Raw genomic sequence first — 25,845 nt, 5'->3', positions numbered from 1 at the left:
ACCTTAACTTACCATTTCCATGCATTTGGGTGCCTGAGGGATGCACAATTGCCTGGAATCTTCTGTTAAACCGAAGTTTTAAATCCAAAATACACTATTTACTTAGTTAAATTAACATGCTTCTGATAGCCAGGGGATGAGAAAGACCTATGCTGCCTATGGAAGCATTCATCATTTAGAATTAAGGTTGCCAACTCTGGCAGAAGAAATTCCTGAATAATTTTTTCGAACAGTGATGAAATTTCTGTGTGTTGCTTTACCTCTCAAAATGCTGGCTGGAATCCAGAGACCCAATCTTATGCCTTCAATTCACCTTTAAACATTAAGTCCTGAGGAGAGTAGTGGATCATTCCAGGACTCGGCTACACTTGTCAAGTATATTGTTATAACAGCGTTATAGAAATGTGACACCAGATGGCGCTGTAGAGCAGTGACCTGTCGCCAATGGAATTTTGCATTAAGAGCTTTTATAGCTTTTTCGTAGAGTGCTTTTTTCATCAGTGTAGATCCAGCCCCAGACAACCACTTATTCTCTGGGGCCACTTCTGTCACCCTAAACTTGTTGCATTCTCCCTCCCTACAGCTCCCTACACCTCCCTGACATGACATCTTCACATTGAAATATTTGAAATTAAATGTGATGTTTTCACCTTAAAACTGGGTTGCCCTCAGCTTCCTCCCTTTTAAATTTGTATTTGTATTTAAATCTTGCTGTTTTTAGCAGAGCTGGGTTCTCTTTTAAGAAGAATCTCTGCACAGGTCATGTTAATGTTCAGTTGTACCTGCAGCTCAGTCTTCATAACACTGTCACTCAGCCTTGTTCCACAGCTGTACCGTTAAATTGAAAACTTTATCACAGACACAGGTGCAGAAAGTATTAAATAGACCAGTTCCTTCATTTGGTGGCCATTACCCTCTGGCATTCGTCTGTAAACCTTCGCCCATTTCTGCTCCTTCAATACAATCTCTTATTTCATTTGTGCAATCATACAGCTTGTCAGTGATCATCTCAATGTGGAGTGCTATAGCAAGAAGTTCTCAGTTTGCCCATTTTGCACTGTTGTGAAGTGAGAGCGCCGCCTTTTTGTTGTTGTTGTTGTGTTTCAGCACCATACCATTTCTCCAGGTATTCAATGTACCACTGTAACTTGCTTCTCCTCTCAATGTTCTGTTGTCAGATGAGGAGACATTCTCCAAAATGCCTTCAACTGATTTTGAACTTTCTTATTCTCTTCAGTTTTGAATGGAGGCTTTCCATGACACTGTGGAGTTTTGTGTAGCAGTCATTGTTACATTTCAGTTTCTTCACAGTACCCTGAAAGAATCCTATCGGGCAGTGCAGAATGTAAACCTAACAAAGAGGGAGAGATTCGTGTTCTTCCTCACTGAATGCTGCCCACGCAATCTTCACACATTCTTCTGCCCTCTCTGAGAAGATGTATGCTGTCATTACTTGCCAATGTGGCAGTAGCTGTTCAGTAGCTGGTAGAAGTGGCAGCGACCTTGTTTGTATGAGCTGAAGCACAACTTTGTATTTCATTTCTACACACTCAAGAAAGGGCAAAGAGGTTGGTTCTACCTTTTTGGCCAAGGAAGAAAACTCAGTATGTACTTGGAGGGTAAGTGTTTCTACATCAAAACTCAAAGCCTCCATCCCATGTTTATGTCAATTGTGCATTACATGATATTTGCATCCCCCTTGTATCTGGTGATCATTAAGCTGCTTTAATTTCTGGCGCGTTGACTTGCATCGTCAGCCACGTAAGAAGACACACTTCTAATGCTGCAGTCGTTCTCCTGTAGAATGCTAGAGATCCATGTCGCAATTACCTCACGCGTCCCATCATTGCCATTGTAAAAATCAAGCAAGTCATACTTAATTCACTCTGTCACATAAAAATAGCAGAGTTACATGCTTCCTGCATAGCTTCTTACTGCTTTTCTTCCATCGTATTTAACTGAAAACTATCGGTGGCATAAAGTGCATTCTGCTGTAACCGTGCTGACCTTGTGAAGCCAGTTTCTGAATGGCTCTTCCTCACACCATTCATCATTAAAACCACACACATTGCCTTATTTATCGTGTCACTGTAATGTCCTTCACCATCACCACTGTCTGTCATTTTGCTGTTCTTTAAATAAGGCCTCTTCACCATGCTGGAGTCTGAATGCCTATCACTGTCCCTCCTTAGGTTGCCCTGGGTCCTCTCCTAGTCTTGTAACTCCATTTTGTAATGTTTACCTTGAACTGTTTTCCATGATTTCCCCCGTCTCTTTACTGACAAAGCTCTCCCTCCCCATCTCCAGCACCTTCCAGCTCAAATTCCATTTTTTAAACATTTGCTCAGAAGTTGTTTCCGTGGCTTGTTTTTCCACTGCCCTGGCCCCCTGACCTTTTCTTAAAGGCTCAGCCAACTAGTGACGGCCGAGCAAGAGCACCTGGTACATGCTTCTGACTAGCACTCCTTGGTGTGAGACAGTAAAGGTGGCTTGTCGGTTCTCTAGGACTGACCTCAGGAGATTCCTGAAGATGCAGGTTGATTCCTGAGGAATCCAGGCCAAACCTGGGGGGATTGGCAACCCTATTAGGAATTTTGTCCAGTGTTATCCTTCCCCACCCTAGGTTCTGAAATTTTACACACCATCAAGCCATTTGCATGCAGAATTTCTCTACAGTTACATGGATCTGAACTAGCAGCATGTAGGAACTTAAGAAGCTGTCTTATACTGAGTTCAGTCATTAATTCATCTAGCTCAATATTGTCTACACTGGCTGTTAGCTGCTCTCCAAGATTTCAGGCAGAGGTCTCTCCCAGTTGCAGTCCTACCTGGAGATTCCATTAATTGATCCTGATACCTTCCACATAAGACGCAGATGTTGTATAGCTGAGCTTGGCGTTTTCTCACTTGGGACATTTTATGCTCAGAAAATGTCAAAACCTGACTGACAAATCTGCCCTGGCTTCGTACATGCTAACCCCTTAAACATGCAAGCAGTTCTGCTGACTTTCGTGGAAGCGATCACATGAATAAGTGCAGGCATACAAACAAACATTGCGTCATCTCCTCCTCTCTTTGAATTACTGCTAGAAATATCAGATCAAACAAAAAAAAATGCTTAGGGATATAACTCACTGAAAACTCGTTTGGACAAGCATTACTCATACAGTAAGGCTTATCGTGATTGAATGACTAATTGCTCACTTAAATATAAGCAAGATTGCACAGAACTTCTCAGGCCGGAAGTGGATGTGGCGGGCAGAGGACAGTGGAAGAGAACAAATGGGAGCGGCAAACACATCTGAGAAGGCGGCAGAAGCTGTCGCAGGGGCTCTGGTCTCCTCCTTCTCCCTCACGATAGCCAGTGAGGTGTCGTGCAGTGGCTAAAGTTCTACATCCTTCTCAGACATTAAACCCACGAGGTAGTGTTGGGCACATCATGGTCTCTCACTTATCTCACAGGGTTGAGAAGATGCTTAAAGGGTGGGTTGTATATAAGCAGAGAGAGAGAGAGAGAGAGAGAGAGAGAGAGAGTGTCCTTGGTAGGGGTTTGTCCTTGAACTAATACATTTTATTGCTCTATATTTGGTGTTGTAAACTGCTCTGATGGCTTGTGGTGACTTCAGAGGCGGTTAAATGCCCATCAGTTTGATATTCAAAAATAAGGTACAGAATTCCACAGGGATGGTAAACTCCCTATATTAGTTTGTGAGTTAAATTAAATATAAATTAACTTTCCCCAAAGGTCCCATCAAGGACCTGAGAGCTCCTAGGACTTGTGGAATGTTGACAGCAGTTGAGTTACTGCTAAGTGAGTCAGTCAAAGCGGGGAATTGGAGGAAATGAGGACATTGGCTTGCTTGATGCCTTTACTGTTTATAGTTCAATACCTGAGACTGACCTCTACAGGAGTCTGTTCCAAACCTTCTGGTGTAATGGCCACTGAACATTATTCATATGGATGAACTTGCCTTCTCAGATTGCACCCTACCCTTAGGCTCTGCTCCCCAGGCAACACGCAGGAGATTCAGGTGCCTTCATGACACAGTTGGTTTTTTTTTACTACCCTACATATATTCTGAGGAAGAAGAAGAAGAGAAGAAGAGTTTGAATTTGATATCCCGCTTTATAACTACCCTAAGGAGTCTCAAAGCGGCTAACATTCTCCTTTCCCTTCCTCCCCCACAACAAACACTCTGTGAGATGAGTGGGGCTGAGAGACTTCAGAGAAGTGTGACTGGCCCAAGGTCACCCAGCAGCTGCATGTGGAGGAGCGGAGACACGAACCCGGTTCCCCAGATTACGAGTCTACCGCTCTTAACCACTACACCACACTGGCTCCATGTGACACACTGCCTCAGCCACAAGGCCTGCACTGAGAGACATTGAGCTCCAACAGAAAAATGCAGGCTCTCTTAAGGATATATACTGTACACATATAATTATATGTACGTAACATTAGCAATCATGTTAGGGACTGGGGATATACACTGCAATATTTGGGTATGTATCCTGCCTTGTATACCTTCTATAAACAAACATACAAGTAATAGCACAAGATCATAAGGAAAAGTTCAATGAGAGGGCTTTGTTGGATGCATATAATTAATTTTAGTTGTTCCTGCGTTAGCAGTGGAAGGTTTAGGAAAAAGCCTGGAGCTGGGCAAGCAAAGCACTACTTTTAAACATAAGTATGTATGACCAAAATGTTGTTGTTATTTCTGTCTGGAGTCAGGCAAGCAAAGCACCACTTTTCAGCATGAGTATGTGTGACTAAAATGTTGTTGTTGTTGAGTCAATTTTTTCACAAAGGTGAACCTGGAGAAACAAACATTAAAAACAAGAGAACAATAACCTAAAAATGCTCACCAATAATATATATTCAAGAGCAGGTCCAGCTCAACCCACCCTATTAAAGTATGAGCAGAAAATTTAGGCACCCAAGCTTGGGTGAATGAGAATATTTTTGCCTGCGGAGAGCACTGCACAGTTGGGGGGACACCATTGAGGAGGCCTGCTCTCATTTCACCAGCCTGTGCACCTCTATAGTGTATAGGGAAGTTTTTAACGTTTGATGTTTCTTTATGTTTTGAAAGCTGTTGGAAGCTGCCCAGACTGTCTGGGACAACCCAGTCAGATGGCTGGGGATAAAAGTATTATTATTATTATTATTATTATTATTATTATTATTATTATTCACAGATAACATATATACATCTTGTTTACTGCCATGCTCCACTTGAAGAGAAGTAAGCCATTTCAGTGCTTTTTTGTTACAGAACCCCTACAGCAACTTTCCAGTGACACATGTAATATTTTAAGGGAGTCAGCAATTTGGATGGTAAAGTATTACAGAACAGAATTTCAGAAATGATTAAAATATTACAGTATTCATTTTTTTTAAAAGGTTGCACTGAAGTGCTTTTAAAATTTTGCTTTTTTAAAGGTTAAAAAATTCCTGACATTTTTGTCAGGAAAGCAAATATATAAAAGCTCTCCTTGGGTGATATTATCTTATATAAACACATTTAGGGATCAGATCTTGTACAGTCAATGTTTATAGTCACATTTATGTTATATAAAACCGTTCACCAGAAAGACATCTATATTTGACCACAAGATAATGGATGTACCGCTTTGCATGAGGCAAAACAAAGTAATATATAGCAACCAGAAAACAGCAAGATCAAAGGTTGAATAAGGGAGGGGGGGAAGACTTATTCCAAGTTGGCTTCAGTTTTAAAAAGGAAAAATCCACTTCACCCCAAACCAAAAGGTAAATGCAAAAAAAGGGAGAGAGGTTAAAGTAAGAGGTAATGGAACATAGAAACCCTTAGGGACATGTTGTCAAAGCAACTCACGAGGTTTAAATTCAATGAAAGCTGACGGGCGCCACTAAAATTCCATGTAACACTTTATCCTAAGAACAGAGGAAAGAAAGAAACCAACAGTCAGGTCTCAGATGTGAACATCAGCCTATACATTTTCCATACAATAACAAAATTATGGTCATTATTTATTGATTATTTATTGCATTTATTTGTCGCTTACTACCACAATTATTTATTGCATTTATTTGTCGCTTACTACCACAATTATTTATTGCATTTATTTGTCGCTTACTACCACAATGTCTCTGAGTGACTTACAATTATAAAAGCATATGTAATACAACATTTAAATTGCACCAAAATGACAAATGAGCAATAATTGGCTAAAAGTGCTCATCCTGCAATAACATAAAAAGGGCAAATCCACTCTACTAAAACGCCAATACAGACTAGGGTATCATAATACCACCTGACCCTCATATTTTCTCCCATGGCTCCATAATTAGGAAACATAATTAGGTGCTGTGTTCCTATTGGACCATGCAGCTGGCACTAATAAACAGTGTCTCAAAATCACCAGTGGTGAGACAAATGAGGTGGGTCTATCCTGAGATCCCACTTCAATTAATTACTGTATTTCATGTGTCTCAAAGGCTATTGAGATGGCACATAAGTTGCTATGCCTGTTCTTACCATGATTCTTCTTGGCTTATGTGGGGCAGAGTTTTCTCTGTTGTGGTACCCTGGACACAGAACAACCTCCCCATAGAGTGAGAGGGGGTGCCCTCTCACTCTATGGGGAGTTTATAGGAATCAGATTAAGACACATTTATTTCCCCAGGTGTATGGTTTTGGCTGATAGTAAAGAGATTGATGCTAGATGGTTTGAATTTCCAAACGATTATTTCACAAGGGAAATTGTAGCATTTGAGCTGAGATCAGGGATGTCAACTGGGGGGGGGGGCAGGCAAGCCTCACCCCACAAAATTGATCACATGATGTGGTGCATGCACACCATTTGAATGGTAATGTCCATTAACTTTGGGAGGATCTCAAATATTTTATTGGGCGGCAAGCGAAGGGACCACAGCCCCTAGGAGTTTGCTCCTATGGGTGACTTGTTGCTTGGTAGGTAAACACCTAGTCTCATAGCGTAATAATTCAATATGGTAGCAAATAGGTCCTTAGAGAAGGGAAAGGCTACTGTATCACCAAGTTTAAAGAATTGCAAACCATGACATTAGGTTAACATTACTCCAGCTTTGTAAGCAAATAGGTCAGGAAAACTGTTTAGGGTCAGACTATAAGATTGAAATGTATAAGCCTCTGCTCACAGAAGATTAGCTCTAACACAGCAGAAATGCACCTGAATTCAGTTGGTGGTGCATCTTAATTTTTGCGTGTGTCTGAATATTGGTGGGGCAGGAATCTACTGAAATCTGGTAAGTTCCATTTCAGGTCCAGGGGGCTTTGGTACACAATAAAATTGCTATGCATAATGTCTAGTGGGGAGCAGGAGTGAGAAGACAAGATACTTCCTCAGACCGTATAAGCTCAAGTATACAGAAACCTTTTGTGACAAACTGCTAATGATCTATTATGTTGGGAAGCAGAGAAATTGTTCATTGAATTTCTGGATGCAGCTGGACTGTGATCTCACCAAAGTCTAGAAACTAGCAAGGTCATTACAAAACAGAATGACGTGGGGGTGGGGGTGGGATCCAAAAAGCACACACGCTTCAAAAGAAGGTTTTGCTGGCCACGTTAGATCTTAGCAGACATCATTATTTTTTTCTGAGTCACCTCTAAGAGAATGCCCTTGAACAGGGGTTCTTACATTTTGTTGCAGTAATGCTTGAGACTCCAAGGAACCACGAGAGCCAAATTTTTCTTCAGCCTTTGCATTTCACTGGCAGGGGATCCTTAGGCCTGGATCACATGTGATGGATACTAATGATATAACATAGGAAAGGACCTCTCCATAATGGGTGAATCTGCCAGTTTTGGTTTCTTTCAGTTTCTCATTTTCCACTTCCTGAATTCTACATTTCCACATCAGTGGAATCCTCATGAAAATTTGTGAGTTTTTCCTTTCATACACATTTGTATACCTGGGACAGGGAAGAACTTGTTCAATCCCCTTGTGCGTTCTGCTTCCCCTCCCCACTTCTGTTGATTAGAGGTCCAGGGACGAGGAAGAATCCTTTCTCTCTGCTTGCCTAGACAGCCAGTGGATCACTGTTGCTGATTCCAGAGGAGAAGAGTGTAAATCCCAGTGGCTACATGCAGGGGTGAACCTTAGTAATATGCCACCCTGTGCAAGGTCAACATTTGATGCCCACCCCTCAGCCCTTGCAGTTCTGGCTTAAGCCCAGCTTTGGGAAGGAGGTTCAAGGCTCTGGCAGGGTCCTAGAGTCCTCTGGCATCCTTCCCAAGGCCTAGTAAGTGCTTGCCCAGCTTTGGGAAGGAGGAAGGATGACTCTAGGACACTGTCAGAGTCCTCACGCCTCCTCCCTGAAGCTGGGCAAGCGCTTACCAGACTTTGAGAAGGTGCTTTCCACATCCAGTGCCACTACACTGTCCTAAATGCTCATCTACTACATGGCTTCTTTCTGGCCTGCAGGCTAAGATAAAGTTGCTATGAAACAGATCTTTTGAGATCTCCATGACGGCACTTCCTCTTTTAATTTTGTACTGTGGAATGTGTTACCCAATAGGATAAAGTGAGCGGTGTATTGTTGTGAAGTGATTGGACTTGTGTTTTGGCTGCACAGAGTAAGAGTCTGTGTTGTCATGGTTTGGTGTGAGAGACTGAACTGATCTACTCCTGGGTGGGAACCTGGGAGGGAGTGGTTCTGTTGTTGTTTATATGACACTGCATGGCCCTAGACGGAAGTGGGTGAATGAGCTGGTTGTAAACTATGCTTAACGCTGGTATGTATTTTAGCAGACCAAATGTTTGTTCTTTAATGACTGGTTGCTTGAGGATTAGTTATCTGCATAGCTGGTGGAAATACATGAAAATGACACTTGCATGTAGGAAGATGACTAAGGATGTAAATGGAAGAGGTTGCTGTGTTGGGTGAGGGCATTGTGGGTGCAGCTTCTATTTCAGTTACTGCATTTCATTACTAATGATGCTGTTCTGTGGAGTTTTTTCTTTTATTTTTGCATTTGATTTTTATCTGTAACGTTCTGATGCTTTAGAGAATATTTTATTTCCCTGTTAATGATCCTGCTTTAAGAGTGCTTGTTATATTTGATCTACATCTGCAGTTTTTTATATTTTGATATGTTGTAATGTTTAATGGATGCTTTAAGTTGTAAACTCCTTTGAGATTTGTTTTTAAAAAATTGAAGTGGCATGTTTGTTGGCATCCGTCTGTCTGGGGAGAAATGATCTAAAAGGATATGCATCCTTTACAAAGCTATTCCCGTTATATAATGCATTTTGGTACGCTTTGTTCACCAGTATATTCATTTTTGTGCACATTTTACTGCAGAGGTAATGCATTTTTGGACACCTTAATTTGCTGGCGAATACTGAAAAATTCAGAAGTGTGGATTTTGAAGGGTGGTTCTCATATTGTTTTGGAAAGTGCAAAATAAGGAGATTCACATTTAGCTGCTAATTGAAATTAATTTCTTCCCCCATCCCTAGTGTCAAGTGACCTTGTAACATTTGTAATAGCCTTTTCACATTGTGGTGGGGCTGTGCTCTTTCCCAGTAGTTGTAGTAATGGATAGGTAAGAAGATGGAGGCATGGATAGAAAGAGACTGGCATATAAATTCCATTCATTGTGAGAACAGGGTGCTAGGCTAGATGGGCCATTGGTCTTATCCATCAGGCTCTTCATATGTTCTTAATTAATACAAGAGACTGTGCAGGAGGAGTTAACCCATCGCCCCAACAGCAACTCACTGGCTGGGATGGAACCACTATGCTATCTTACTGACTGATAGGGAGGAGTAAGTTGGCCGGAAGGTTGATGCAGTGCAAACACACCAGCAGGAGTGCCACATCCTCCCCGCTGCCTAACTCTCCTCCTCCCAGGAGGCAATAGCAACCCATCTGCCGGGGAGCTAGCATAGTGGCCCCACCTCACCTGTGATCCACTTCTTCTTTGACCTCATATCAGTTCTTGGGGACTATTTGTATCAGAGCACTGCAGGGCCTAAACGTTAAACTGCCTCCCCTGTGCTCTGGCCCATAACCAAATCATCCAACATGCAGCATTTTTTATTTTTGTGGGAAGGGACATTTCAGGAGCTCCTGAGATGGAACTCTCACATTGCACTTCATTTGGCATTGAGAATGGAGAAGTGGCTTGGGGGGAGGGGGGGAGAACATATTATAGAATCATAGATGACAAGGGTCATCTAATCTAACCCCCTGCATTGCAGAAATCTCAACCAAAGCTTCCATGACAGATGACCATTCAACTGTCAGATTTCAAGCCTTATCAGAGGAACTGGCCACTCTCCAGGCACCCGGCTTGATCTCCTGGTTGACCTCCCTGTCTGCATTCCCGGCAGGATACAGGCTAGGTCACTATCGGCGATCCTCCTCAAGCGTGAGAAGAACACACCAGTCTTCCCTGCTCCCTGCTCCCCCCAGGGAGGGGAAAGAGATAGACAGAAATGTATTTACATGCCTTTATTTCTGTCTTTGCAGCATTACAGAGAAATGCGTCTGATCTCTTCAGACTCCAACAGCAGAGAGACAAACTCCACCTCCTGTACTTCCTGTACAGGTCAAATGACACTCTGAGCTAACATCCGGTGCTCAGCACAGTGAATAGACTGCCCCTTTGTTCTCACGGTACAGTCCCAAACATTCACATCCTGTTTTGCTTTCCAGCCAGCCGTAACATCAGCCTCTGCTTAAAAACCTCCAAGGAAGAAGAGCCCACAACCTCCTGAAGGGGTCTGTTCCACTACTGAAGAGCTCTTACTGTCAGAAAATTCTCCCTGATGTTTAGTTGGGACCTCCTATCTTGTAACTTGAAGCCATTGGTTCGAGTCCTGCCCTCTGGAGCAGGGAAAAAAAAGTTTGCTCAATCTTCCATGTGAAAGCCCTTGAGATATTTGAAGATGGCTATCATACCCAGCTCCCTCTACCATTCCTCATAAGGCTTGGTTTGCAGACCCTTGATCATCTTGGTGGTCCTCCTCTGCACATGTTCCAGCTTGTCAATTCATTTCTTAAATTGTGGTGCCCAGAACTGGATACGATATTTCAGGTGTGGTCTGACCAAGGCAGAATAGAGTGGTACTATTACCGTAGATTCCAGCGTATTAGGCGACTGGGTGTATTAGGCGACCCCCCAAATTGGCAGCTGCAATTTGGGGGTTCATCTTATAAGCCCAGTTGCCCAATACACTGGGCAGCAACAGGGGGCGGGCTCAGCTCTGAGCTGGGATAAAGCCGCCCGGCACGGAGCTGAGCCTGCTGCCTGCTGCTGTTTCGAAGTCACCGCCGCAGCAGTGGGGGGTGGGCTCTGCTCCGCGCCACCCATACCCAGCATATAAGGTGACCTCCGACTTTGGAGAAGATTTTCTGGGGTTTAAAAGTCGCCTTATACGCCGGAATCTACGGTACTTTCCTTGACCTGGACACTATACTTCTACTGATGCAACCTAGAATAGCATTACCTTTTTTTTGCTGGTGCATCACACTGTTGACTCATGTTAAACTTGTGGTCAACTAAGACAGAACCCTGCAGCATCCCATTTTTCACTTTTCCCCCAGGATGATGAGGAGACATTAATAAGTACTCTTTGAGTTTGGTCAGTCAGCCAGCCCCAAATCCACCTAAGTTACCTTGTCCAGTCCACCTTTTACTAGCTTCTCTGCAAGAATGCCATGTGGGACTTTGTTCAAAGCCATCAAGATGCAATCAAGATACACTACATCCACTGCATTCTCCTGATCCACCAAGCCTGTAACTCTATAAAAAATAAATAAATATTTGTCTGGCATGACTTCTTTTTGAGAAATCCATGCTGGGTCTTAATAATCACATCATCCTTTTCTAAGTGCTCACAGACCAACTGTTTAATCTGTTCTAGGACCTTTCCTGGTTTTCGATGTCAAGCTCACCAGTCAGTAGTTACCTTGGTCTTCTCCCCCACTTTTGAATATCGGGACAACATTTGCCCACCTCCAGTCCGTAGGGACCACACCAGTACTCCAAAAATTCTCAAAGATTGCCGCCAGAGACTATGAGATTACATCTGCAAGCTCCTTTAGTACCCTTGGGTGCAGCTCATCAGGCCCTGGAGTTTGAATTCATTGAAAGTAACTTCAGGCCCTGTCTCAGTTATTGTTCTGACCTGCTTCCATGTATCTGGATACATTGTTTCTTTTGTTTCTTTTCCGTTTCTATAGGGAATTACTAGAAGATAACTGATATATGTTGTAATAAAGATCTAGGAGAAAAATAGATGTAGGTCACAACCCCCTGAGACATCTTCAGATTACTCGCTGTGTTTCCATGGAACAAGGTGCTAGGGTTTGCTAACGGCATACCTGAAAGATCTGGAATGCTACAAAGCCTTGTTAATAGTCATATTCCAATCTGGCTAATGATTAACTTTGGAAATTACCCTGGTGATAAAGTCCACCCCAAATAACATTACAGTTGGGGCAGAAATAAATGTTTGAAATGCTTTGGAATGAAATCAGCTTTTGCAAAATGCATTCAAAATATTGTTGCTCTCTTTTTTAAAAACACCCTTTACGCCCTCCTCCTCCACTGTTTAGATCATGCAAGAAAGTAGAATCAGTCAGCAGGTATTAAAGGCAAAGTTTGCCTTCAGGCTTCCATGAAGTCTCTTCAGTTGCTTGTTCTTCTGAGTCATGCTACAGTTTAGGAAAAGGGGTAGGAGCTGACCTTTTCGTAACTGTCTTTTTGCTGCTGGTGCTGCCTGAGGAAAAACCATGCAGAACAAACAGTAATCGTGCTTAAGTATCTCTTTACTGTGTTTCGTTCTACCTAACTCTCTTCCCCATGCACCTTAGCATGAAAACTGAATTGTTGCGACTTGATGTCTCTGTCTACTTCTTGCCTGAAATGAAAAAAATATTGATATTGAATGAATGGCCATAAAATCAAGGAGGAGAACCAAAAGAAAAGACTCCAGAATTCTGAGTCAGCCACCTCTGTAGTGGCTTGTGTCCTAAACCTTCCCAAGGATCCTACTGTTGAGGGACTATTTCACCTCTTGACAGTGCAAGCAGCCCCCTTCTAAAAATAAGGCTGTGTACACACCATACACTCACAGCACCTTTAAAACACACGACTCTCTCCCAGAGAACCCTAGGAACTGTAGTCTGCTAAAAGGTGCCGGGGTTTTTATGTATGTGAGGGGTAAAACTACAGTTCCCAAGATTTTCTGAGGGGAAATAATATTCTTTCAGTGTGCTTTAAATGTATGGCGAGTACACAGGAAAAATCCCCCCAAATAAGACCCTGCAACTCTTTATAGCCACAACCGAAATATATATTCCTATACTGCCTGCCATTGCTTTTAGGCTTTTCCTGAACCTTGGAAAAGATCATAGGTCATGTGTTGCATGAACCTGAATTCAGCAGTAACAGCAATGAGGGGTAAACTACGGTTCCCAAGGATGCCAGGTGCTTTAAAAGTATGCTGTGTAAGCAGTCAAAAGTTAGCACTTGGAGACTTTGAACACTTGCTGCTACCATGAGGGGTGTGTGTGTGTGTGTGTGTGTGTGTGTAAGATTGCAGCCAGGCCCCACCTTCCATAGCTGAAATGGAATTTACAAGGACTGACAATGTCTGCCACTCAAGTCACAACTAATCCTGGAATCAGCCTTGCCAATGGTAAATCCTCCTGAGCGCAACACAAATGCAGAAGGAGCAGTTCTGACACTGAAACTATTGGGCTGTATCTGAGCAAGTCACACTTAGAGTAGATTCATTGAAATTAGTTGACAAATGACTAACTTAACACATTGATTTTAATGGGTCTAGTCTGACCCCACAACCTTGAGATTAAGAGTCTCATGCTTTATCAACTGAGCTATGAGGACTTTGCCTGTTTCACAGCTGCCGCACAGTGGGTCAACATCTTCATCAGGCTCTCCACTACAACCCCAAGGTCTCGTTCGTAGTCACCCACCACCAGTTCTGTCTTTTACAGGACCATCCTATACATGTCTGCTCAGTCATAAGCCCTATTGAGTTCAATGAGACTCCTAGCTAAGTGTATATAGATGGGATTGCTGCCTCTGCATACAATAATATACATACAGTTATAACTCAGTTTTCGAATGTCTCCACTGACAAACATTTTGGTTTTCAAACGCTGTAAACCTGGAAGTAAATGCTTTGGTTTTATAACATGTCTCGGAAGTCGAACATGCCACACGGCTTCCGCTGAGTGCAAGATCCTGAGGCCTAGCTGTTGGCTATTGAGTTTTCGGTTTTCAAACGTTTCAGAACTCGAACAGTCTTCCAGAAAGGATTACGTTCGAAAACCGAGGTACCACTGTATTTATGCAAGAGTAGGAACCATTGAACTAAACAAGAATCGCTCCTGAGCTGCATGCAAATGAATGCATTGTATAATTGCTTTTTAAGACTACTGATTCTATCATAAAAAAGAGGAATAACTGAGAATCCAAAAAATAGTATAATAAATACAGTGGTACCTCGGGTTACAGACGCTTCAGGTTACAGACTCCTCTAACCCAGAAACAGTACCTCGGGTTAAGAACTTTGCTTCAGGATGAGAACAGAAATTGCATGGCGGCGGCGCAGTGGTAGCGGGAGACCCCATTAGCTAAAGTGGTGTCTCAGGTTAAGAACAGTTTCAGGTTATGAACGGACCTCTGGAACGAATTAAGTACTTAACCTGAGGTACCACTGTAGTATTGAGCCTAGTGGCCATTTTCTCCTGAACTTTGCACCATTGTAATAGTGTTGGTGTGCGTTATCTGTTTCTAAGTTGGGTTTGATGGCAACTGTATCTTTTTTTTTTTGCATTGGTTCAAGAGGTTACATTTCAAAGCTGAGGGAAATTACTCTCAGATTTGTTTCCAAACCAACCTTGCATTATTGTTCCTTTCCCCATGATACCTTGGCAGATAGTTAAGACTACATTTGACTCTGCCTACTCTGGGTAATTGAGCAAATACCGAACGTTGACTTGAGCATACCGGAGCATAACTGTTCTGCATAAATGTTTAAAACCTAAAGCAATAGGAATGTCCTTCAAAACAAGAAATGTGTCCAGTTGTTTCTCTCGCTGGTGATAAAGCCTGTGCTTTATGCAAACTGTCAAGGACAAGGAAAGACACTTGGGCATGCTTTAAAGAAGATAACAGCTCTGTGAGGAATGCTGCGCTGTGCTCTGCAGTTGTACTGAGGTGGGGTGGGGCAGCTTAAGTAGTTAGATCACGATGATCGAACAAGGCAACTCTAATCTACTTCCCGTTTCCTGGAGCATAAAGCAGGGGCAAGGTAAGGCCTGCCCTTCTGTTATTTTCTCATGCAGCTCTGCCAGAAAAAGGGAAAGAACCTCACTGCATCTCCAAGGAGTTTTCTCACAGGCTCACAAGTTTGCTTTCTTGCTATCTAGGGGTGCTTTGAGGTATTTATTGTGAAATTCGTGCTGCTCATGCGTGCAGGGTTGCCCTCCCGCTCCCCAGTACCCACACAATGTGGTTGTCCTCAAAATTGCAGCCCATAGGTTTTGGTTGTTGTTGTTTGCATTTAGTCCCAGCTTCCCTTACTGTAAAGTATCTGATAAGTAAAAAATACTCATTAATTCTCTGCAGTTACTGCTGGTGTGAATGTTCATTAGCACATTTTGTTTTTCAGTGGGAACAACATCTGACTTGGGTTGACTAAGGGGGGATATCTCCACTCATGAGGTTCACTCATTATGGATATGAGGATGACCTTCCACAGACCTAGCAATTGGTTATGACCTACCAGCCTACATGCCTCCTTATATTTGTCTTATTATTGGTGCATTAAGATTTTTGCACATTGTTGTAGACCCAGTTTAGCCACTGGTTGATACAGTAGGGAAGGAATTTTGACTGTCTTGACCCTGGGATCTCCGCCTTCCTCATAGCTATCCCACAACTAATATATATTTTCTACTCTCCCTTTCTTGGGGGGATTTAAGTTCTTTGTCATAACTGTTGCTATCTGCTACTCTTGGCTCCAGGGCATCAAGCAAGATCCTTAGCTGATCAGCGAATGGGGGTGGCATCTGCATTGCATCACTTCAGGAAGGCCAACCTAGGACCTGATGCCATGGCCCGAACAATCGCCCAGGAGGGAGAGAACATGCCAGTCGGGCATGTGTCTCTGTCAGGGTCCTAGACAAGAGTAGGACGCTCCTAACAGACCCTAGGTAGCTATGCAATTTTGCCGATTGTATCTTCATAGAATCGTAGAGTTGGAAGGGACCTGAAGGGTCCTCTAGTCCATCCTCTTGTAAAGCAGGAATCTCAACTAAAGCCTCCACAACTGATGGCCATCCAACCTCTGCTTAAAAACCTCCAATGAAGGAGAGTACACAACCTCCCAAGGGAGTCTGTTCCACTGTTGAACAGCTCTTACTGTTGAACAGAAAGTTCTTACTGATATTTAGTCAGAATCTCCTTTTTTGTACAGTGGTACCTCGGGTTACATATACTTCAGGTTACATATGCTTCAGGTTAAAGACTCCACTAACCCAGAAATAGTACCTCGGGTTAAGAACTTTGCTTCAGGATGAGAACAGAAATCGTGCAGCGACGGCATGGCACAGCAGGAGGCCCCATTAGCTAAAGTAGTGCTTCAGGTTAAGAACAGTTTCAGGTTAAGAACGGACCTCCGGAACAAATTAAGTACTTAACCCAAGGTACCACTGTAACTTGAATCCATTGGTTCGAGTCCTACACTCTGGAGCAGGAAGAAACAAGCTTGCTCCATCTCCCATGTTAAGATATTTGAAGATGGCCATCATATCTCCTCTCAGTCTCCTTTTTTCCAGGCTAAACACACCCAGCTCCTTCAACTGTTCCTCAGAAGGTATTTTGTCTTCACAAGAACTGAAGCTAGCTTTTCACTGTTTTTTAATTTTATTTTATGTGCTACATTTGGCAGTTGCCTTGTCTTGTTAACTGGTAACATCTACTTACAAAGCACCACCCAATCTTGGCATTATGTTTTGAGGGAATTTTATCTTATAGCTGGGATGCATGCCAGGTTTTCTGCAAGTACTTCACCACCACATTCTTTTTCATTAAAAGAATTTTTTATTGTACGATTCCCCCCCAAAAAAACCCCTCCTAAGCCAAACAAAATGAAAACATAAAGCCAGAAGAAGGCCAGAAAGCACAACACACGTATCAAAACCAAAACATTGCCATCAATTAAGACATCATTAATAGCATAAAAACCATAGGGAAATCACAGACAAATTAAGGCCGCAAACACACCAAGCACTTAAATCACATTTAATGTACTTAAATTCCTCCAAAGAATTCTGGGAATGGTAGGTGCTGTGCATTGGATCTCTGGGAGGAGTAAATTACAGTTCTCATGATTCTTTTGAGAAAGTCATGTGTGGTGTGGATATAGCCTAAGAATTTCCAAGAGACCTGTCTTGACAAATGCTTTTGAGTTTTTGTTTAATCCACTGAGTGGAAGAAGAAGTGGTGGTGAGATTGTCATCCTGCCTTCTCTGTCATCATCCCTGCTACCCTCCATGAGTCAGGGGCTGACCACCTGCAGGGGCAGCCTGTCCTACTCATTTCCCTACAAATAATTAAACTCTGATTTTCCAGGGTTTGAAAAATGCACGTGGACCATACACAACAGGCTCCCTGCTGCAGTCAGTCACCCTCCAACTCAAGCAGAACAATAGCGACAATAGTGGAGAGGTGGATTAAAACAATTTTATATCTCTTTCATCCATGCTGACAATGTTTGGCTAAGAAATTTAGGAATATCAATGCAGGTTGCCTTATAGCTTGTCAAGTGAGTTGAAACGACAAGACTTTGAAGACTGTAAAAAGATTAGCAGTCAGACTTGTTGGGGGGAAAGGTGGGGATATAAGGAAATTATTATTATTATTATTATTATTATTATTATTATTATTATTATTATTAATAGATTGGCACAAATCACTACAAATTGATTCAGGACAAGCCAGTGGCGTAGCGTGGGTTGTCAGCACCCAGGGCAAGGCAATTAATTTGCGCCCCCTAACCCGTGGATTTGCACCCCCTAACCCGTGGATTTGCGCCCCCTAACCCTAACCCCCAGATGTTGCGCCCGGTGCGGCCGGCCCCCCCTGCACCCCCCACGCTACGCCACTGGGACAAGCTGATCAGCACTCTGGTGATTTGTAGCTGCTTCATCTATCCGGGTAAGCCCCAATTGGCCAAATTTTGTTCAGGATTTGGCCAAATCCAGTGTACAGCACTACTTACTACATAAGAACATAAAAAAGCCTGCAGGATCAGGCCCATCTAGCCCAGCTTCCTGTTCTCACAGTGGCCCACCAGGTGCCTATGGGAAGCCTGCAAGCTGGGCATGAGTGCCACAGCATTCTGCCCTCCTGCAATTCCCAGCTACTATTATTCAGAGGCATACTTTCTCTAATAGAGGAGGTGGAACATAGCCATCCTGCCTAGTAGCTCTTGGTAGCCTTCACAAATTCGACTAATCCTCTTTCAAAGCCATCCAAGTTGGTGGCCATCACTGCCTCCTGTGGGAGCAAGTTCTAAAGTTCAGCAATGCTTTGGAAGAAGTCCTTTCATCTGTCCGGAATCTTCCCAACATTCCTCGTCATTGGATGCCCACGAGTTCTAATGCTGGGGTGGGGGTGGGGGAATGACTTTTCTCTATTTCTTTTCTCCATGACATGCATTATTTCATAAACTTCTACCCATGCCACCTCTTCCTTGTCTTTTCTCATCTCAGAACTGTTTGTCTCAATTGGCCATTTCAGTTTAATAGTAAAAGACTGGTTAATGATTAGTTTCAGAAGGGAAGGATAAAAATAGTTCCCTTTTATCTCCCCAGGACCAAGTATTTCCCTTTTTATTTCCTTGAAGTTCCTCTTAGGCATAAAAAGATAGCGTAACACCAAGCAGCTTAGCAGATTTGGTGGGGGGGGGGCAAAATCCCTTGGACCTGTCAGAAAACTCACTCCTAACCCAAATTAAAAAGTAAAGCAAGTTTTTTTTTTAAACGAAGGGTAGGTCCTAACAAACAAGGGAAAGCAGAACAATGCTTTAAGAAGAAAAATTAACAAACATTCAGAAACTAGCTATCCTATAGAAGACTATTACAGAGAGTCCTAATATTCAATACCCACAAGTGTCATCCAATACAGATTTAGCATGCAGCATCCTATGATGGTCAAAAGTGGTGACAAAGGAATACAGTGGTACCTCGGGTTAAGTACTTAATTCGTTCCGGAGGTCTGTTCTTAACCTGAAACTGTTTTTAACCCGAGACACCACTTTAGCTAATGGGGCCTCTTGCTGCCACTGCGCTGCTGGAGCACGATTTCTGTTCTCATCCTGAAGCAAAGTTCTTAACCTGAAGCACTATTTCTGGGTTAGCGGAGTCTGTAACCTGAAGCGTATGTAACCTGAAGCGTATGTAACCTGAGGTACCACTGTATAGTTAAAGCTTTGGTTTTCCCAGTAGTGATGTATGGAAGTGAGAGCTGGACCATAAAGAAGGCTGGCCGCCAAAGAATTGATGCTTTTGAATTATGGTCTGGAGGAGACTCTTGAGAGTCCCATGGACTGCAAGAAGATCAAACCTATCCATTCTGAAGGAAATCAGCCTTGAGTGCTCACTGGAAGGACAGATCCTGAAGCTGAGGCTCCAATACTTTGGCCACCTCATGGGAAGAGAAGACTCCCTGGAAAAGACCCTGGTGTTAGGAAAGATGGAGGGCACAAGGAGAAGGGGACGACAGAGGATGAGATGGTTGGGCAGTGTTCTTGAAGCTACTAACATGAGTTTGACCAAACTGCGGGAGGCAGTGGAAGACAGGAGTGCCTGGCGTGCTCTGGTCCATGGGGTCATGAAGAGTCGGACACAACTAAACAATTAAACGACAACACATGGGAGTCATCTAGTTCAACCTCCTGTGATGGAATCTTTCCCCAACTTTCCCCAATTTGGGACATGAACCCGTGCCCCTGAAATTAAGAGCCTCATGCTCTACTGACACAGCTACAGGCTTTAGCATGTATTTTGAATCCAGGAAAACATACAGGGTGACCTACAATGGTGTCACCCCACTTGTGGAATGGATGTGGTGCAATGGAATTTCCTTTTCCTCTCTCTTCTGCACACACATGCAACATGTCCCCCAAATCTGCTCTGGAAGTTTGGGGGGCATTTCTATGGGAGTCTGGAGGGGTGTTGGAAGAGGAGAGGAAGGAGAGGTCCCAACACACCAGTGGAAGTCTTCTTGTGCAGTATCAATCCTGGAATATAAGCCAATTTCTTTGTCATCAGGGTACAATGATAGCCTCCACCACAGAATATTGCAAAACCTGTTTTTCAGCACAGTAATACATTGAATGAATATTTTATTGGGGCTTTTTTAGTTGGACTTTGGCAGGGTAGAATGCAGAACCAGAGACTAATAATAAACAATTCAGTATAGGACATTTATGAATAATAGCATCGTGAAAGGTCATAGGAATAATAGCCTTGTAAAAGGTCATAATACCTCAGCAGGACCAAGATCTGGCCTGCATGTTCCTGACTTCTGCCAAAAGCTGGGAATAAGATTAGAGATATTTCTGGCAAATGAAGGTTCGTGCATAAGATGCTTCTGTGCAGCCTGAACTTTTTACAATGCCACTTTGTATTTGTTAAAACCCCATCGATGAAACCTTCTTCCTCATCACAGCATCTTTAAGGCTCTTTTGCAGGGGCTTTCTGTGTGACTCTTGAATGCATCCTCGAGTGACTTTCAGAGACAAATTGCGAAGTGTTCTGTATTCCATCTCTATGTATAAAACAGGAAATATCCATGGCACTGCTTGCTACTTTTAACAGTCAGACTAGATGTCTATCCCCCTGCAGGAATACTGCAGCGTTGATGAGACAGAGCTTTCAAAGCAGCTTACAGTGGTACCTCGCAAGACGAATGCCTCGCAAGACAAAAAACTCGCTAGACGAAAGGTTTTTCCGTTTTCGATTTGCCTCGCAAGACGAATTTCACCTATGGGCTTGCTTCGCAAGACGAAAACGTCTCGCGACTTTGTTTCCTTTGTCTAAAAACAAAGACATGTTTTGTTTATAAAGTTAATTTATTTTCCCTTCAGTTTTTGAACTGCTCTTTACAGTATGTGTGACTTTAAAGAGCAGTTAATAAACTATTGTTGTACCAAATTTGGCTTTGTTTGGACTTTTTTTGACCATAGGAACGCATTAATTGATTTTCAATGCATTCCTATGGGATTTCGTGATTCGCAAGACGAAAAATTCGCTAGACGACAAAACTTGTGGAACGAATTAATTTCGTCTTGCGGGGCACCACTGTATTACAAAGCATGATTAAAAATGTTTTTAAAGTTACTGTAGGTGGTTCGTATCACTACTTTTCACTCTTCTTTTGCCATTAAGTTGTTATTATGAGTGGGATTCAATGAATGAATTCCATCAATGGAACATAGGTGGATTTAGGGGAGTGTGACTGGTTTGCCTGCACTGGGTACCAAGCCGGGAGGGTTCCACGGGGGCGCCACAATAATAGAAAACGACTGGCAGGGTCACTGAATTGAGGCATTGCACAGGGCACTGCTGAAATCTGAAAGCCAAAGGTCCACCACTGAATGGAAGTTTAGCGAAAGGACTTCTGTTTGCACAACAAACCTCCCCTCCCCTTCCCTCATGCCCCCCCCATCTCATAAAATTGGCACTGGGGGTGGTTAGGAGAACCCCTAGGGCAGCACATGGTGGGAGAAGAGTGGGTGTCAGGAACTGGACATCGGAAGAGGAATGGTGGAAACGGCCTCCCCCTTCTCTTGAACCTTCCCGAGAAGATTTACAATGGTGATTTGCAGAGGGAGAGAGAGAAGAGGGGCAAAGCCGGGGGGAAAATGGGAGAAGCAGAGCAGGAACAGCTGGCTGACACGTTATCACTAGAGAGCATTCCAGGCCCCCTTCTCCCAGAATACGGCGAGCAATGAAAATAGGAGAACAAAGAGCCCAGAGGCAATTGTCCCTAAGCAGACACCGTGGGGCTGTTGACAACTGAGAAGGGAAGCAGGGAGGAGATTACTCGGCGCAACACCATTATCCAAGAGAGACGGCATTTCTACGTCTCTTTCTGTGAATATTGAATAAAAGACCTTGGTAAGAGTTTCTTGTCTTTCCAGTGCTGGCAGCCTGCTGTGAGGGAGGGGGATCGGTTTCCCTGAAGCCTGACAGTGAGGGGGTTTCGGCCTGGCAAGCCAAAATGGAACTATTGCCTTACTGCAACATTGAATTCATCCCTATGTGTATTGACCAGGAAATGTGCAGAATTCCCTCTTCATGGAAAGATTATGTGCACATTCTCCATGAAGCCTGAGGAATGTACACAATAGCCAGTTGTTATGCACATTAACCACTCAACTCACATATATACCACCCATTGAATGCTCCAGCTCCGCCATCCTTCCTCCTTTCATTACTGACCTAGTAATTTCAAATCGTCCATGAAGGTTCCTCCCTATAAAAAATATTATAGATTTTATATGACTCTTTTATACACGAGCAGTAATCATGTTGAGCCCACAGTATCATTGGAATACAATATCATTGGAAAAATTAACTCCATTTCATCAAGGATGTGCAATAATGTAAGACTGTCTTTCTCCTGTTATCTAGGTAGTGGGTATGTAATTTAAAAGTAAGCAAATGAGGTGCCGAACCATCAGTGTTTGGTAAGCTACATATTTCCTGTTTTAGTGATTTTTTAATTATTATTTCAGAGGAGGAATGTTTGGTGTGGGGAAGGTAGTAGAAATATTTGAGTAGGGAAAGGTGTTCCAGAAAAGCATGGTGCAAGAAGAGCCAAGTGATGATAAGATAAGCAGCCTTGGACTTTTTAAAATAAATTCAGGGTGTATTTTACCTCTTCGTGCTACTAAATATGAGAAAATCATTACAATTTTTCGTGCCTTGAACGCAACTGTTAAAAAAAAGGACTCAAAGTGTTACATGAATTCTTCTTTGCATAAAAGTATCTGACAGGGAGCACCAAGGAAAGACAAAAGCACATCCTCTGAGCATATGTTTTAAGTATGTGATTTGTGGAAAGACTGTACCAAAGAGAGAAAAGGAAAGGGGGGGAGGGGAGTCTGCTACTTAAAGATTGGATTCATTGTCCTAACTGCCAGCATGCATCATCTGAACAAAAGGTATATTTCCCTCTGTGAATCATGGATGGTATTGATTGTCTCCCAAGTCTATGCATGAAGCTGTGAAAGGGAAGCTACAACCCAATCCCATCATTCCTATCCTGATTGAAATGGGCTTTAAGATGTAAAAGTTTTGGCAGCTAAGATTTTCACCCGAATGATATGTATATTCAGTAATCCCACATTCATTTCTGTGGAGGAAATAGGATGTCATGCATATACTTTGAATGTTTCCAGATTTGCTTCCGCCATTTAAATCCATGGTAGGGAACGTGCGACGCGGCAGATGACATTGAACTCTGAACTCTCATCAGCTGCAGCCAGTGGTCAGAGACGATGGGGGCTGTACCAGTAATATCTGGAAGGTGGTGCTACAGATTCCCCATCCCTGATTTAGTTACTAGGGCAATTGAGGCATGTAAAAAAATTATATGTGAGAGTACCTGCAGAGTGATGAGTAATTACCCTCATTACTTGTACTTTTCAGAATATAAGGAGGGTCTGCTGGACCAGGTCATCTTGTCAGGGACTGGACTGAAGAGGCTGAGATTGAGGAGGAGGAATGGTAAAAATCACCCCTCCCCCTTTCTCATCCTGAGGCGTCCAGAGGAGAGGAAGGCAGTATTGAATTACAGCAGTGGTTTGAGGAAGACAGGCGAACAGAAGAGTTGGGAGATGTTGGGAGAAGATAAGGAGGAGGCAGAGCAGGCTAACATGTTATCACTGGAGAGTATTTCTCCCGGAACCCAGGGTTCACTGAGTGTGCAAGAGCAAAGGGCTCAGAGACAATTAGCCCCTGGCGGCCATCGTAAGGAGAAGTGCTGTTGCTAGGAAGGGAGGGGGAGGAGCTCAGTTGGAGCAACGCCATTAATGGGAGACTGGCTGCATTCCTTCGTCTCTCGCTGTGATGATTGAATAAACTCACGTAGTAAGAACTCTTCCTTGTTTTCCCTTTGCTTCTTGCTGCCACAGGAGGAGGCACAGAATCCCCCGAGCATGACACATCTAGTCCAGCATCCTGTTCTCACAGGGGCTAACCAGATGTTTATGGGAAACCCATAAACAGGACCTGAGCCCAAGAGCAGTTTCTCCTCCTGTGGTTTGCAGGAACTGGCGTTCAGATGCATACTGCCTCCAGCTGTGAAGGCAGAGCATCGCCATCATGGCTAGTAGCCATGGATAACCTTATCCTTCATGAATTTACTCCTCTGTTAAATCCATCCAAGGTGGGGGCTATCACAGCAAATTCCAATGTAACCATGTGCTGCCTGAAGAAGTGCTTTCTTTCATCTGTCACGAGTCCTCCAAAATTCAGCTTCATTGGTTGTCCATGAATGTTAGTGTTTTGAGAAAGGAAGACTATTTTTTCTCTATCCATTTCTCCATCCCTTGCATAAATTTCTGGTTGGGTTTTTTCAAGGTGGTTGTCCCAAGGAAGTGTGATTATTCCCCTAACATTTAGAAAGAAAGGGAAAGTCCATCTTTTGGAGCTGGCCTTCAGAAATTTCTTATCCATCTGTTCTTGATGTTTTCACAGTGTCCAGGTTTTTATGGATTGTTGACGTTTTATCTGACATTATTATTATTATTATTTATTACCTGCCCTTCACCCTAAGGTCCCAGGGCATGTAAAAATTTGTTGAAGTAGAAGATTACTTTAAATATAGAAAAGCGGTGTCAACATTTTAACATCCATACCAAGAAATGAAATCATAACTTTTCTGTGTACAGAAAAGAGCAACGATTAATCAATGCACCTCAAAAGGTAATTAAATAAAATATATTCAACTCTGGTTCTTGAAGTGAAAAGGTTATGCTAAGAAGTTCTATAAAACATTAATCATACTTAAATGTTTTTAATAGAAGCACCACTGGTTGCTGATTTCTGTTTTAATAGTTCTTTGATGTGAAATTTAAATCAACACTTGTGCTTTTTACCACCAATCATGCAGTTAACCAAATTTTAATAATGCATTTTTTTAAGGCACAACTTTGTCCCTGGAATCTTTATTTATACATCAGTGCAATGTTTTTGCAAACCTGATTGCATGGGATATTTATTTCCTTAGTTCTAGAGTATTAATACGTGCACTGAACACTGAGACAAAAAAAGCAGCACAACAACTGATAGGCACTGTAGCATTGCAGTAATTAATTTAAAATAAGACTGATTTGTTCTACTGCAGCATCCCCCCAGGCTATTATCTAGGAGCTAGTTATAGTGAAATTCAGCAAGCTGGAGGAAAAACACCTGTTGCATATGATTATACTCTATTAAAATGTAATGAATAATTCAATGTGGATATTTTTGACTGAGGCATAGTTACCTTGCCACCAACATCTTTACCCAATATACAATCCTCAGAAAGAAAGGCCAACATTTATTGGCTCACCTTCATCATTTGACTCAGTGGCCGTAATTCCGTAAGTTCCTGAAGCACATACACATATAATGGTCAGGACAGTCTTATGGGCAATCTAAAATGGCAATGCCAGAGCTTATAAAAATGTCAGTTGCCCAATTTGTTTCAGTGGAATCTTTCTGTGGGACACTGAAAGGATTAATAAAAACATAATCAAAATAACACAAGAGAT

This window comes from Podarcis vaucheri (assembly GCF_965113315.1).
Source record: "Podarcis vaucheri genome assembly, chromosome: 1".
Taxonomy (NCBI): domain Eukaryota; kingdom Metazoa; phylum Chordata; class Lepidosauria; order Squamata; family Lacertidae; genus Podarcis; species Podarcis vaucheri.
Note: the sequence above shows the minus strand (reverse complement) of the source record.